At 52.6% G+C, this 17,118-nt stretch overlaps 1 protein-coding gene across 8 annotated transcripts in view; it reads left to right on the forward strand.

Moving 5' to 3' along the window:
• The window catches only part of PEX6 (peroxisomal biogenesis factor 6), a 140,233-nt gene that overhangs the window by 76,119 nt on the left and 46,996 nt on the right, over nucleotides 1-17,118 (forward strand). The gene's annotated exons all lie outside the window — the stretch shown is intronic.

Here is a 17,118-nt window from a genome sequence, read left to right on the forward strand (position 1 = left end):
AGCAAAATCACTATGCGGATCATATGGATGATCCGCTGTGGCGACCCCCTAATGGGAGCAGCCGAAAGAAGAAGAAGAAGATAAAGGACACAAACAACAGGCATGAAGAACTAATTTAACGTGTTAAATAAGGTGGTGTAAATGACAGTGCATCAACAGCGGTAAACTTTCGAAAAAGTTTTTGTTCTACAATCTTTAAAACTTTGATTTTATTTCAATTTAATTATACAGTACATTTGAACAGAAGAACATAACTCACCTTTTTCACACTTTCAAAAAACCTTGTTTAGCAGTACTTGGACCACATATTATGGCATTTTACATCATCTTGACCAATCAAATTTGCTGCTCGCAGATCTTTTCATGTTCTTTTTTGTTTTTCTTTTTTTTCCAAGATTGTATGGGGTAAGGTAATCTGAACTCTCTAGTTGGTTTAATGGTTTGCTTTAACTATTAAACCATATTGTACTCCTCCTTTTACAGTCTTCTTCTTTGTACTCAGCATGTGGTGGTTAACACAAGGGATTCACAAGAAACATTTCATGGGTGACGATGAACCCACAAAGCAAAATTTATTATTTTGATGAACAGATGTGCCAAGCTTTGGTGGATTTCTGTTTCATGTCTCAAAATTAATGAAAAGTTAAATCGATGGGTGTGGAGGGTGGGGGGACTTTTCCCATTCCCCCATTCTCCACCAACTGAACACCATGACGTACGTGTGTGTGGTATGTGTGTGTTGTGTGTCGTTGATTATCTCCAGATGTGGGTTTCATAAGGTGAAGCAGAGTCCTCCCATGTCTCGAACTATCCATCTCCGTTTTGTCAAGGAATCATGATTCATGGACCATGCTGTGAAGTTTTCCAGTTCTGAGCATTTTGTTCCAACAGCTCTTTTCAGGATCACCACCAAACCCTGGACAGCCTCTAACTGCAGTTCGTTTGCAGTTATATTCCCAGGGATGGTTTTTAAGATCTCTGTGAGGTTGTTCTTTCGGGGTGGGTACCATGCAACTCTTGTAAAATGGTGTTTTTAAATTGGTCTGGGACTATAATTAGCCAGGAAGTTATTTCAGAGGGAATTTCCACCCACTTGCGATACAAGATGTTATCTTTCAATTCTAGGGTCTTCCACTGAGCCCAGTAAGCCTTTGATGTGCTACGAGGGGGGTGACTTCCTCCCCACTGGGTCTCTTACCTGCCCAGACCCATTCGTACACTGGCCCCAATGCTGGATCTTACTGCTGAGCCGTGCTCCAAGTCAAAGTTCCAAATTCCTCATCTGTGGTTAGTGGCAAAACTTGCCCTGCCACCTGGGCTGCACGGACGAAGATCTTATGGGAGGGGTCTGCCAATTGGTCCATGTCCTCATGTCACGTACAGAATTTACAATTTTCTCCCAGACCAAGGCGTCGAGAGAGTGCATGGGCATTCCCATGGGCCATCCCGGCTCCATGGGTCACACTGAAATCGTACTACTGCAACTTTTCCAACCACCTTAAAATTTGGCTCTCGGGTTCCTTGAACCATAAGAGCCATTGCAAGGAGGAATGGTCTGTTTGATACAAAAATTTACGCCCGTACAAGTACGGGTGGAAGTGGTTCATGGCAGACAGCATAGCCAATAACTCTTTGCAAGTGACGCAATAATTTGCTCTGTCCAACTCATGGCCCGCCTGTAATACGCAATCACTCTTTCTACACCCTCCTGCGTCTGAGACAAAACTGCACCCAATCCTTCCTGGCTCACATCTGTGTCCAGGGTAAAGGTCCTGTTATCAATGGGGATGTTAAACACCCCATTATTGTGTATCGAGAAGAGAAACCGAGGTAATGGTCAACGACCTGGAAAGTAAAGGTGAAAGTAACAAAGACTTGCACGTTTTGAGGCCTCATACATCAAGACTGAAAATCTTTTCCAGCGAATTCCACAACCAGGAACCTGTGCTGAGAAGTCCGTTACCGTTGACTCCAGTGATTTATCTGTCATGGATCGTTTCCATTCCGGCCCCTCTGAAACCATAAACACATCGTGCCACCGTCCATGCTTGGGCCGTTGGCAGAGCACCGACCGCGCACACTCCCGTACCTCATACGCAAAGTCCCGTGGAGCCGGTGTGGTTTCCTATACAACTCTGTCCTGCTTAAGAGGCTCGCCCCTCCGGTCCGCTGCACTAACCACGACTCCCGTCCGGGTCGATCAGTGTCGTACTCTTTCGTGTGCACTCTCCATGTTATGTCGCATGCACTCTGCACATACTACGGCACATTGCAAGTGATCGACAGGAGACTCGTCGTATTGATCTGCGTTCGGTACAGGACGAGGAGTTGTAGCTTCTGCAAGGACGAGAGCTGCCTGAATTCCCCGGGTGGTATTCGGTCACATGACAGGTCCAGGTCACGAAGGTTTGGGCAGAGCATGGCGACAGATTCCAAGGATTCGTTTGTGATCCAATGGCAGTTTTCCAGCTCCAGGTGCAGTAGTTGCTCAGACCACTCACCAAGGAAATTTTCAAGGAACGCAGGACTGAATCTTCCATCATTTCCAGTCCACGAGAGACAGAGCGAGCGTGCATGGGTGAGACGAGGCTTCAAAGCCAGAAGGTCCTCCTCGCAGAGAGAGATGGCCAGAAAGGCTTGAGGTCCAGGTGTTTGTACATGGAAGGGTTGTAGCAGCAGTCGTGCAGGTTACAACTGCATTGAGTGAGGCGGCACAGCTCAGGGAGCGTCAGGTGAGATAAAATCATTTTGATCATCTCGAAAGGTAAAATGTCAAAATATCCATTATTTGTGACGGGGGAAAGCTTCCCTTCCTCTTAGTTTGCTCTCCTTTCTTCCTCCATCTGTTTAACCACATCTCGTTTCCTCCTTCTTTCCATCATATTCCGTTTCTGCTGAAGTCTTTCTGTCTCAGCAAGATATTCAGTCTTGATCTTCTTAGGTTGCATAATGTCCAGCGTGATCCCATGCAGAATAGCGACCAGTTCCATGCACTTTGCGGATGACTACTTTCTGGTGAGCGAAATGATTCATCTTCTAAAACAACCCACCATACCACAACGTTAATTGTGAGCGGTGGCCCCAGGTCCGGCTCTTCCGAAGACAACCCGGGATGAATCCCCCTGAGTGACAAGCTGGTGTCTCGGTACCCGTGGCCGCAACAACTGGCGTCAGGAGTGGGATTCGAACCCATGCCTCCAATGGAGGCCTGCCAGCATACAGCCAGCCATGCCTCCAACCCACGCCGTTCAAGTACGGGTGTAAATGGTTCATGGCAGACAACATAGCCAATAACTCTTTGCGAGTGATGCAATAATTTCGTTCGGGCCTACTCATGGCCCGACTGTAATACGCAATCACTCTTTCTACGCCCTCCTGCATCTGAGACAAAACTGCACCCAATCCTTCCTTTCTCACATCTGTGTCCAGGGTGAAGGTCCTATTATCAGTGGGGATGTTAAACACCCCATTATTGTATATCGAGAAGAGGAACCGAGGTAATGGTCAATGACCTGGAAAGTAAAGGTGAAAGTAACAAAGACTTGCACGTTTTGAGGCCTCCTACATCAAGACTGACAATCTTTTCCAGTGAATTCCTCAACCAGGAACCTGTGCTGAGAAGTCCGTTACCGTTGACTCCAGTGATTTATCTGTCATGGATCGTTTCCACTCCGGCCCCTCTGAAACCATAAACACATCGTGCCACCGTCCATGCTTGGGCGGTTGGCAAAGCACCGACCACGCACACTCCCGTACCTCATACGCAAAGTCCCGTGGAGCCGGTGTGGTTTCCTATACAACTCTGTTCTGCTTAAGAGGCTCGCCCCTCCGGTCCGCTGCACTAACCACGACTCCCGTCCGGGTCGATCAGTGTCCTACTCTTTCGTGTGCACTCATCCATGTTATGTCGCATGCACTCTGCACATACTACGGCACATTGGAAGTGATCGACAGGAGACTCGTCGTATTGATCTGCGTTCGGTACAGGATGAGGCGTTGTAGCTTCTGCAAGGACGAGAGCTGCCTGAATTCCCCGGGTGGTATTCGGTCACATGACAGGTCCAGGTCACGAAGGTTTGGGCAGAACATGGCGACAGATTCCAAGGATTTGTTTGTGATCCAATGGCAGTTTGCCAGCTCCAGGTGCAGTAATTGCTCAGACCACTCAACAAGGAAATTTTCAAGGAACGCAGGACTGAATCTTCCATCATTTCCAGTCCACGAGAGACAGAGCGAGTGTGCACGGGTGAGACGAGGCTTCAAAGCCAGAAGGTTCTCCTCGCAGAGGGAGATGGCCAGAAAGGCTTGAGGTCCAGGTGTTTGTACATGGAAGGGTTGTAGCAGCAGTCGCGCAGGGTATGACGGCATTGAGTGAGGCGGCACAGCTCAGGGAGCGTCAGGTGAGATAAAATCATTTTGATAATCTCGAAAGGATAAATGTCAAAATATCCATTATTTGTGAAGGGGGAAAGCTTCCCTTCCTCTTAGTTTGCCCTCCTTTCTTCCTCCATCTGTTTAACCACATCTCGTCTCCTCCTTCTTTCCATCATATTCCGTTTCTGCTGAAGTCTTTCTGTCTCAGCAAGATATTCAGTCTTGATCTTCTTAGGTTGCATAATGTCCAGCGTGATCCCATGCAGAACAGCGACCAGTTCCATGCACTTCGCAGACGACTACTTTCTGGTGAGGGAAATGATTCATCTTCTAAAACATCCCACCATATCACAACGTTAATTGTGAGCGGTGGCCCCAGGTCCGGCTCTTCCGAGGACAACCGGGGATGAATCTCCCTGAGTGACAAGCTGGTGTCTCGGTACCCGTGGCCGCAACAACTGGCGTCAGGAGTGGGATTCGAACCCATGCCTCCAATGGAGGCCTGCCAGCATACAGCCAGCCATGCCTCCAACCCACGCCGTTCAAGTACGGGTGTAAATGGTTCATGGCAGACAGCATAGCCAATAACTCTTTGCGAGTGATGCAATAATTTCGTTCGGGCCGACTCATGGCCCAACTGTAATACGCAATCACTCTTTCTACGCCCTCCTGCATCTGAGACAAAACTGCACCCAATCCTTCCTGGCTCGCATCCGTGTCCAGGGTAAAGGTCCCGTTATCAGTGGGGAATGTGAGAACGGGTGTGGATGTTAAACACCCCTTCAATTTGAGGAAGGCATCGTTGCACTCCCGTGTCCAATTAAACCAATTGTCCGTCCCCTTCTCCGTGAGCCGGTAAAGGAGCCTGGCGATCTCTGCTCCTACTACCGGCGCTTTGTAGCAAAATTTGCAGAGTCCCAAAAAAACCCCACACCTCCTTGATATTACTGGGTATGGACCACTCCTCTACCGCCTTGACTATACCCGGGTCAGTTTTCTCCCCCTCGCGACCTATCACATGACCGAGATGGGTCACTTCCTTAGCAAACAAGGTACATTTTTCTGGGCTCAACTTTAACCTTGCCTGTCTGAGGCGCCCAAACACTGAATCCAAATTAGCTATGGCCTGGGTGGATGTTTTGGCGTGCACCAGGACGTCATCCAGGTACACCAGGCATATTTGCCATGGCATGCCACCCAGTACACTCTCCATCAATCGTTCAAAGGTGGCGGGGGTGTTACACAAACCAAATGGCATCACAGTGAACTGTTGCAGTCCTTTCCCTGTATAAAATGCCGTTTTCTCCTTCCCTGTCTTGTCTATCTCCACCTGCCAATACCCACTCTTGAGGTTCAAAGTTGAGAACCAATTTGAGCCCGCAACGGCATCGAGGGCATCTTAAATTCTTGGCAGAGGATAGGAGTCTGAGTGTCACGTTGTTTCGCTGGCGATAGTCTCATCTTTCGTGGTCCCATCTTTACTTTTAACCAACACAACAGGTGACATCCAAGGATTTTCCGAGGGCTCAATAACACCTGCACTCAGTATCTTTTCCACCTGCTCGTCAGCTTCCTCCCTCTTGCTCCAAGGGAGCCGTCGGGTGGGCTGACGAATAGGCCGGGCCTCACTCGTGTAGATCTGATGTTTCACCAGGCCCATACATGCAATGTCCTCGGGAGACAAAGAGAAGATTCCCAAATGCTGGTTGATTAGTTTGTGTAAGGCCTCCCGTTGGGCTTCCTCCAAATCTGCACTACTCCGGTTTACCATCTCGCAAATGGGATCGGGCCAATTCCTATCACATTCTCGATTCCCTCCGGGGTCAATCTGGCGAAATGTTCTCGTCCCTCACCTCTGCGACATTAATAACTGGGGTGCAGTCTGCTGTACTGTACTGAAATGGGAGATGCTTAGCAGGCAGACACGAAGCGGAGGAACAGTCGAGCCGGGCTGTGTTGCACGAGTGCGAGCCAGGGCGTACTGTGCCCGCGGCTCCCCTTTATTCCGTACTCGGTCCACTCACGAGCCGGCCGACTCCAGCATTACTACGACGCCTCAGACGGCGTGCACACCTCATATCCCTTGCCGAACCCCACGGCCACTCCTCCACCATCACGCCCATCATGCATCATCATCATGCCCCTCCCCGTGGGCATGGCTACACCACACTCCTCCCTCCTAAAAGTATGATTATTAAATGATCAGTATTATAAGAAGCATAGACAACACGAAGAACCTCGGTATAATAATCATGCAAATAAAATGAAAACAGCGAAGTATAACAGCACATCACATCACATCATATAATGCGTGGAAGCGAGTTACTGGAGAAGCACAGCAGCACGACTCAGCAAACCCGCCCCCAGGCAGACCTGAAACAGATAAACCTTTCGAGGCCGGACCCCCGCTGTCTGGAACCCGCGGCGCCACCGCCAGACCCAACCGACCTTGGTGGGGGCGCTGAACAGCACCCTTGGCTGGAAGCAACAAACACTCCCCAACCCTCACGCACCATAATCAGTTAAGATTCCACCGCATGGCCAAAACGGCCTTGAGCGCACCCAGAGAGCCGTGCCCCAGGCGCCAGGCACGTCTGACCTCGCTGAAAGCAGAGGTGGGGGTAACGCCGACCAGCGCACGAGTCCCGGCTCCGAGTCGATCTCCGAGACCCACACGGCAGTTAGACGGTAGTAATTCCATTTAAACCCCACTTCAACCATAAGCTCGTTATAAATCAATAGGAATAACATTCGAACCATTGCGAATTCATTTTTCCGTACAGCGCGCTTTTTTGATAAAATCCCAGTACAAGACAAAGCAATTACCTGCGGCCTGGAGCAACTGGAGGCTAACAAACCTTCTTTATTCGCCCCCACATCACATTGATCATAATCCAACTCCCATTGACTGATCTCCGCCACATCCACTTTTACACGAGAACTGCTGGCATTTATTTCAACAACGTTAAACTGCATCAATAGAGCAAGGAAAAGCACATATGCCATGAACAACAACCCACAACCCACATCACGAGTCCGCTTCTTGGTTGTCGACTTGATGCTGCGACTCGCGACTCCCTTTAACGCCACGGGTCCAGCCTCGCCCTCGGTACTTGACGAAGGTCTCGAAGAGAGCACTGGCACATCTGGAGGCACGAACCGGAACCCGTTCCGACCCAAAAGGGTCCGGCTCGCCGAGCCCGGCTCCTGCTCCGGCTCGCCGGCATCATCATGCCCCGGCCGCAGGCTGATCTCCAGGTCACTGGGGTCCTGCTGCGGTGCCCCTTCGCTCCCGGTGCGATCGTGCTGCGGTGCCCCTTCGCTCCCGGTGCGACCGTGCTGCGGTGCGCGCTCTCGTCCCGCACCGCTAGGCGCGCGAGCACCCTGCGGCACTTGAGCCATCGCGCGGACTTGCGCGGTCACTGGTGTCTGCTCGACAGATGAAACAGTCGCGATCGCCGAGTCGAATGTGATGTCGGTCAATGGCTGCTTGCAGACAATGTCAATGGCTGCTCGCAGACCAGAAATAAAATGATCTCTCAACCGTGCCGGACGCTCCTCTGCCGTGAATCTGCACGGCACAGCCGAATGCGATGCGCGGCCAGCACGAGTGGACCCAATTCGACACCCGATCCGTGCCTCGCTCACTTCCCCCCCCCCCCCTGCCACTGATCTTGCCATTCCCGGATCAATTGCAAGCAGGTTTCGACGCGGGACGGAAGGATCGCCTCGCACACCGCCATCTATGAACGCAACAATGGGCGATGACCCTCGGCCCACACACCGTAGACGACCTCGAGAGCCCAGACCGCCGTCCGAGTGATTGCATTGCCACGCTCGCCCACGACCCGCGCCGCAGACCGTGCACATGGCCGTGCGTGCCTGGCCCATTGCGATGACCCCTAGACCATCTGCTGTGTCCCGACCATCGAGACCTCGGACATTCTCCAGAGCTTGCGCGACGTCCAACGCCGCGTTCGAGCCGAAACGCGTATCCTCGACAAAACGAACAGGAAAATGAACCAAATGAACGAACGTTGCCCACTCGACGTGGCCGAAGTAGATTCTGACGAAGGCGGGCACGCGTACGTTTGCCATGCACCGACCCTTTGCCATGTTCGCGCCGGCGAGACCTTTGGCTCCGTAGACTGGAACCGCACGGGTCATTCGCCGCCCTTACACACGTCGATTCGAAGATCCTCGTCGCCAACTGTACTGTACTGAAATGGGAGATGCTTAGCAGGCAGACACGAAGCGGAGGAACAGTCGAGCCGGGCTGTGTTGCACGAGTGCGAGCCAGGGCGTACTGTGCCCGCGGCTCCCCTTTATTCCTTACTCGGTCCACTCACGAGCCGGCCGACTCCAGCATTACTACGACGCCTCAGACGGCGTGCACACCTCATATCCCTTGCCGAACCCCACGGCCACTCCTCCACCATCACGCCCATCATGCATCATCATCATGCCCCTCCCCGTGGGCATGGCTACACCACACCTGCCACCTTTGTGCCCTGTCCTATGGTGCGTGGTTCTGTGCTTGCATTAATTACCCTGACAGCCACCACAGGTCCATCAGTATTTACAAGGGTACGACCCACGACTAAGCCCGGGATTGATTTCCCCGCCAGCTGCTCGACCAGACCACAGGGTTCCTGCCAGGTTGGGCGAGCCCGCTATCGTGCCCGGAAGATCGCCCCGGCACTCGGGGGAATGGTCACTGGATCGGGAGCCTCCAGCTCCACCTTCTCGTCCGTGCTCACACCCTCTAGTAGCAGCTCTTCGAAACCCACTTGCATGATACCCCGGGCCAGATCAATTTTACATTCGCTGGCGGTTAACAAATCCAACCCTATTAGACATGGGTCGCATGTCTCTGACACCCAAACCTCGACTCTCTTTTTTAAAGAACCCAACTTAAGGTTCACAAAACCATGCCCTATGATTAGAGCCGTTGCCTTGGTAGCCAGCTGCAGGCTATGATTTTCCAGATGGCGAATATCATCCCAGCCATCCATATTCAAATCAAGGATCACAGGGCGAATGATCGTGGCACTTGCAACTGTGTCCACCATGGCGTCTCCCCCTACGCCGGCAATTTTACACCTAATTGTTAAACTACCAATGCAAATTTGGCCACAATAAATGACCTGTCGCATCGATGAGGGCACTTTTCCATCGACCCCAGCCGAACATGACCCTATATGGCCGGCACAAACTAGTTTCCCGGGGCCTGGCAGGGTAGGGGGGTGTTGAGTGCTGGCTAGTCCGGTCCGTATGGGGTGGAATTGGTGGTCCTGGATAGCGAAGTCTATCCCTGCGTCGAGCTCTGCAGTCCCTCGACAGGTGACCTGTCAGACGACAATTATAACACCTTACCTGGTAAGGCGTATGCCTCCAATACTCCGAATTGACCCCCCTGAAATTCCGAGTTTGAGCATTTATCGGTGGCCCACTGGGTGCCATCATCGGAGCCACCTACCATGGTGCAGACCTCGCCAACTGGTGGTTTACCATGCCCCGAATCATTTCCTCCAGGTCCGCCCTCCTTTCGGGGGTGGCTCCTCCCGTGGACTCGCAGTTGTGCGTAGGACCCACCTGTCTCACCCCGACCGGGCGTCACTCTTCCCCCCCCTCCCCAACCCCCCTTCCCCGAGTCAGGGGCCTTGCTGCTTCATAGTGTGCCACAGCATCAATCGTCTGTCTCATGGTGGGTGGGCGCCACATGGCCAGCTGAGCCCCAGAGTCAGAGTCCGACAGGGCCTGGACGAAATGGTCCAGCACCAGCCTTTCCTGCGCGGATGCTTCCTTGTCCGCATATGCGATCCCGACTGCGCGGCAAATGTCATGAGCCAATTGCCCAATGGACTCCTGGGGTTTCCTTTTTTTTTTGTTTGCGAGCTGAGTTTTCACAAGCTCGCTCTGCTATTCTATGCCAAATCGGTTGTTTAGAGCTGAACGGAGGCCTGCCAGCGTAATGGCTCCAGTGGGGGCCTCCGCTTTTTTCTCTCGCCTCATAACGGACCTCCATTCGTTTTATATCTCTGGGCCGTCTCTGCTTGTGCAGTCTGCCCCAAGCTCACCCCGCCCCACTTGCGCACGGTTACCATGACGACCAGTGCGCTCTCAAAAAGGCGGGTGTCTGAGTTCGCGAAAGAATGTTGCTGAGGAAGAATGAGGGTGGGCTTCATAACTCGTGAAAGAAATGTGTGTAAACGTGTCTGTCGTAAAGAAAAATAAAAAAGCTTCCAATAAGAGGGGATATATTCTTTGCCCTTCTCAACGCATCACATTTTAGATCCCATAAGACATGGGGATGGGGCTAATCTGAACATGCATTTAAGGAAATAACTGTCTGAGGACCTGGATGTGTGGATGCATTCATCAGACCGGATTCTGAAATCCGTAACACTACCCCTTTCCCAATCCCAGACTTGGCCCGAGTCGTCCAACAGCTGGCGACATCGGTTTTAAAAAAATTACAACATTGCAATGAGAACTTCCGTGTGACATGCAGATGAAGTTACCCCCAACCTATTACGTTTTAACTCGACCCTTTCATGTGTGCGACAATTTATACGAGATATGTCCCACCTGATGCGTTGGGAACGACCTCACTGACTCACACAGACAACCTTATGCAACACCGAAATCGCTGGAATTTTTGAAACGACAACACATAACCGGTGGGCTTTTGTAATTGACACAACTATACAACTATATACAATTTCTGACCCAGGACCTGGAGAAATGCAGAAGAAAAATTGTGGAGAGGCGGAAGAACACCTGCTGATTCTTGCCACCTTCATGCTCTTCACCAGCACACTGAACAAAATAAACCAGCAGGCCAGTGACCGGCATACAGGCCATAAACGTTGTGGCCTTTGAAACAAAAATGATCAAGAACAGAGCCACCTCTTCCACAGAGCTGCGTTTGTGCAGTTCATGGTCACGGTGATACGTGGCAAAGATGAAGCTAGTATGAGCTGGTATGAAGCTGGTAGGAAGCTGGTGTGAAGCTGCTCTGAGCTGGTATGAGCTGGTACAAAGGGGCTGCAACAAAGGGGAAGTCCATAAGTGTGGTGGCATGCTGCTGCAGTAAATGCAGTTCAAACACCAAAAAAAAATGAACAAAGCCACCATGACAACTGGAATGGTGTCACCTGGTATGAGACTGCAGCAAGTCACGGTCCATAGAACAGTTATGGATGGAACACAGGTCACGGAGCAAATGGTGAAGTGAGGTGAGTGATGCTTTGATGTGGACAGGTGATCCAGCAAGGCGAGCAATGCCTTGATGCAGAACAGCCTTGATGGTCCTGGAGCAGTGGCGAAACGAAGCAAAGCAGCAAGGCAAACAGCAAACAGCATGAAAAGAAAAAAAAAAGGTCATCCAGGTAATGCCAAACACCAGGTCCGACCAACATGGTCGGCCGGTCCCTGGTGTGCACATACCTGGGGCAGTGGTGGTGCTGCAAGGAGAGAGAGAGAGAGGTTGGCCCTACTCGTCCGCACCCATCCGTCTTTCCCATATACACGACCCGAGCCCCCCTCTTTTTACAATTCGTCGCAACATCTCGTCTCCAATATCCCACTATCCCCATTGCCAAATTCATACCCAATCCCCCCAAGGTTGCTTGGAAAGGAAAAGCAGAACTGCATGCAATCTTACACTGACATTGTGACACGACTCATTATCAAGTCCGACAGGAGGGCGGGCAAGTCCAGCAGCCGGCGATCATCCCGACAGTGGATGGTGCGAATGGGTCTTCATCAATCCTAACGACGCTAATATTGTTACACTTTTAAACATTCCCTGGGGTTATACCCTGCCAAGAGGACTTTGTTAAACTCTGGGGTTCTGAAATCCCAATTCCCATCTCCTACGTGTTGGTGCTCTTTCAGTTTTGGGCCTTACTCACCAAATTTTCTTTCTGTGCCATTGCACAATTTTGTGGCTGGGTCGTGTGGCTCCACTCACAGGTCTGCCCACGTGCAGACTCACCGTCAGCATCGCCGGGATGCTGGAGCTGCTTCCGAGCTTGCCTGCTCCTCACCCTAACATGGGGGATGCCCACTTGGCATTTTGGCGCCCCGGGTCCCGCTGCTTGGGCACCCGGTCCCATTGAACACTGGCACGCCAGGCCCCTCTCCTCGGGTACCTGCGTCCACGAATACACTAAAGGCCCCCTGAACCGACCTGCAGCCTCACCTGGCCGACGAGCCCGGGGTGCCTGCTTCATCCGAACACTACACTCACAAGCGACACCCCAGGCAGTCCATTATCTCTTGCACCCCACAATTTTTTTTTTTAAACTTTCCACAATCTGCACCGACAGCATAACGACATCCATGTGTAAGTTTACCTAATACCTCTACCTAACTTTAACCAAACCCCCGGGTTTCCTTGAGGGGGGGGATCCACTCCCCCCCCATTCAATCCTTCACACCATGCATTCTGTTACTCGTACTCATACGGGCCATTTGCCTTGGTGTCACACTCGTAATTCATTTATCACACACAAACACATTTCCACTCACTGACACATCACCACCGAACTAATTTCCCCAAACTAACTCGTGCACCATCGTCATCCCTTATTCTAACGCACGTTCCATTTAACTCTATCACAAAGCAACGTCCCCACTACACGTTCATGTCTCGACCTAAACAGTCCCTATTGTCGCTCTTGGTCCCAAAATTTATCCTTGCCCTCCCTCATGGTCGCTGATTTGGTACGCACATCTAGGCTACCATTGCTGGCACCCCCATGTGGGCCGAACAATGCCATCCCCCTTCGGCTAATGCTCCTGGGCCCCGGGATGTGTGGGGCTGTTTCACCACTGCGCTCCACACCTGGGGGTTACTGTCACAGTCTCCTACCGACATAAGCCCCCCGCGTCCTCAGAGGTGCTCGACTGGGCCTCTGCCTCAAAAGCTGGAGCAATCCATGAGGGTGTCTGGTCGCCAGTGTAGGGTCTCAATCGGTCAGCATGGACGATCCGATGGGGAGCCCATCCATGGTCCCATTTTGATATTGATGAACACGTCACGGATCTGCGCCAGGACGACCCTGGGCCCTGCCAAGGGGACGTGAGCTTTGTGCATTTGCCCTTTCGTCTCCGGGGATTGAAGGACCGACTCTCCATCCCCGGAGTGTATTTGCTCGCCTGGCTCTGATGGTTGTAACTGCGCTTCATCTTTACACTCGCCATATGGAGCTGGTGGTACGTGAAGGCATTGACCCATTCCATACCCTCCTCCAAATGACGGGCGTGTCCCTCCCTCTGCGGTTCATCAGGACCTTCTGGCAAGGGACTGCACAGCAGGTCAGCAGGAGCCCACAACTCCCGCCCATACATGAGCAACGCTGGGCGACACGCGGTGACTCTGTGCTGGCTTGTTCGGTGGGCCCCCAACAAATATGGCAGATGTTCATCCCAGTCATCCTGACGGGTGGTGGTCATAAGGTCCTGTTGAACCTTTCCACCATACCGTCAGATTGTGGTCTTTCGGGTGTTGTTCTTGCTTTCCAAATCGACAAGAGACTGCACACTTCTTTTAATAATTGGCTTTCAAAATTTCGACTCTGATCGGCGTGCAGCTCTTCCGGAATCCCGTATCTGCATACAAAACCTTCCACGAAGGCCTGTGCCACAACCCCAGCTTCTTGATTGGGGAGTGCAGAGGCCTCCGGCCACTTGGCGAAATAGTCCATAACCACGAGGATATATTTATTACCCTGGTGGATGCAAGGCAGTGGTTCTTAGATGTCCATAGCCACCTGCTCAAGGGTGGCCCCTGTGGTGTCCGAGGTGCAGCGGAACATGGAGGGCGAGAGCGTAGCAGTAACTCCGCTTTATTGCGCGTCCGAATGTACATCACTGCCACCCCTCGCGGGCGAGTCATGATATACGAAAACCCAATCGCGTGATACAGCACACTCCTCCCCTCGTAAAATGACAATTCTCATGATGAAATGACAATTATAACATGACCAAACGAAACCAATCAACAATCAAAATCCTCCAAGTACCGCGGCAGTCTCCTCACCCGCCTCGGGCGGGCAGCGATGCCAGACGGCCCAGGCTCAGACGCCTCCCAGCTTGGTCGAGGTGACACCCTCGCCGGACTCGCCCCATCCGTAACAACAACCGCCCCGGCCGACAAGCTTGCTCGTCGTCCTCGGGCAGGACTGAATCAGGTGAACACCTCAAGGGCGTCGACACGTCCGGCCCTGGCAATACAACGTCTGACCACGGCGACATTACAGGTGGGGGTCCCACATCACTCGGCACGGGGGGGGGGGGTGACTCTGAACAGCGATCATGCATTTGGTCCACGTGCCGCTTCCACACCTCCCCACCATCAGTCCACACTATGCAATTCGCCGGCCCCAGTACCACAGAGACCACAGCCGGCACCCATTTGGACCCGTGGAAATAATTGCGCGCCATTACCCGCTGTCCCACATCCAAACCGCGCAGCAGCGTCGGGCGCGACACCGCCCCACTCACCGACCCTCCAGGTCGCAGCAAATCCAGCCTGGACCGCAATGCCCGTCCATAGAGACGAATGGCAGGAGAATCACCGGTGACAGGATGAATAGCGTTCCTGCATTGGAGCAAAAAGACATCGACCACCGTCTGTACCGGTGCAACACCCCCCCCCCCCCTGCGCAAAGCCCGTTTCAACATTTTAACAAACGACTCCGCCTGCCCATTCATTGCAGGATGATACGGTGTGGACCTTTGATGTCGAATACTATTTTGACGCATAAACTCATCAAATACACCTGCGATGAACTGCGGACCGTTATCAGAGACCAGAACCTCGGGTAACCCTTTCTTAGCAAAGATCGTCCGCAGTTTTTCTACTGCCATGTTCGCTGATGTATGCTGCATGACTACAACCTCTGGCCATTTAGAGAATGCATCGAACACAATCAAAAACATTTTGCCATTAACCAGCCCCGCAAAATCCACATGGACCCTCTGCCAGGCCCTGGCTGGGGTAGGCCATAGTCCTGAAGCTCGATGTGGGTTATCAGCATCTGTTTGACATGTGGTGCAACGCTTAACCAACTGCTCAATGTCTTTATCCAACCCCAGCCACCACAACAGGTTACGTGCAAGACTCTTGGTCTTCACGACGCCAAGGTGACTGACATGCAGTTCTTCCAAACACTGCTGCCTGAACTTCGGTGGAATCATCGTCCTCATTCCCCACATAACGCACGGTTGGACCAACGACAGCTCCGATGCGCGTGACGCGAAAGGCTGAAATGCTGGCGTTGAAGGTAGATCGCTCCAATTCCCCGTAGAAATTGCCTGGACAACATGGGCGAGCACTGGATCATGAGCCAATTCCACCGCGACCTTTTTGGCCGTGATCCGCCTGCTTTGGACCTGGCCCAGCGCGAACACATCAACCCGGCCGGCCGACTCAGACGCAGCTGGACCCTCCGCGCAAGGCAAGCGCGAGAGCCCGTCGCAGTTAGCATGCTTTTCGGTGCTCCGGAACTGAATATCGTAATTGTACGCAGCAAGAAACAGACACCACCGCTGTATCTGTGCGGCCGCTACCACCGGTACCCCCCGTTCGGGTCTCAGGATGAATTGAAGTGGTTTGTGATCCGTCTGCAAAGTGAAATGCCGCCCCAGCAGGTATTGATGAAAGCTCCGCACACCCCAGACGAGGCTGAGAGCCTCGCACTCGATCTGGGCATATTCCCGCTCTGCTGCGGACAGGGTCCGGGATGCAAAACAAACAGGCCGCTCGGAACCATCGTCCATCTTGTGGGAGAGCACTGCCCCGATGCCATATGCAGAGCTGTCGCATGCCAATAAGAGCGGACGCGCAGGCTCGTAGTGCACGAGGACCGTATCCTCTGTGAGCAGCCGCTTGACGCGGTTGAACGCCGCCTGGTGTGCAGGCCCCCAGGCCCAGCGCTCGTCCTTCCTGAGCAACCGCGTTAACGGCGCAAGGTGTGAGCTGAGCCCACGCACGAACCTCTGGTAATACTGGGCCATACCAATGAAAGAGCGCAGCTGCGTCTTGTCGCGAGGCGGTGGCATGTGCTGAATCGCCTCCACCTTCCGAGGGCCTTTCAACAGCCCCTCCAGCGTGATGACGTGCCCGAGGTATTCCAAGCACTGCTCGAAGAACGCGCACTTGTCCCTGTTCAAGCGCAGGCCGCACGCTTCTAGCTTCGTCAGCACTTGGGCAATGTTCGCAAGATGCTCGTCTGCCGTTTTCCCCGCAATGAGCAGATCGTCCAGGTCGGTTTGAGCGGGCAAGCCAATGCAAACCTGATCCATGGCTTTCTGCCACAAGGCCGGGGCTGAAGCAATTCCAAAACAGAGTCGGGTATATCAATCGAGTCCTTGACACATGTTGATTGTCAAAAGGTCGCTACTCCCGGGATCCATCGGCAGGTGAAAATATGCATCACGCAGATCTAGCTTCGTGAAGTATTGACTCCCCGCCAATCGTGCATATATTTCATCGATTTACGGCAGTGGATATTGCTCCATGCTGAGCCCCGGGTTAACCGTGGACTTGAAGTCCCCGCACAATCGGACGTCTCCATTCAGTTTCAGCACCGTGATGACCGGGGTGGCCCAATCTGAGTACGACACCCGTTCGATCACTCCACAGGCCTCCAGCCTATCCAGTTCACCCTTGACCTTGTCCCGCAGGGCATACGGCACCGGTCGTGGTTTACAAAAACGAGGAACCACCCC

The sequence above is a fragment of the Eptatretus burgeri genome, chromosome 7 (assembly GCF_056783735.1).
Source record: "Eptatretus burgeri isolate ZD-2024b chromosome 7, Ebu_testis_v1, whole genome shotgun sequence".
Classification (NCBI taxonomy): Eukaryota; Metazoa; Chordata; class Myxini; order Myxiniformes; family Myxinidae; genus Eptatretus; species Eptatretus burgeri.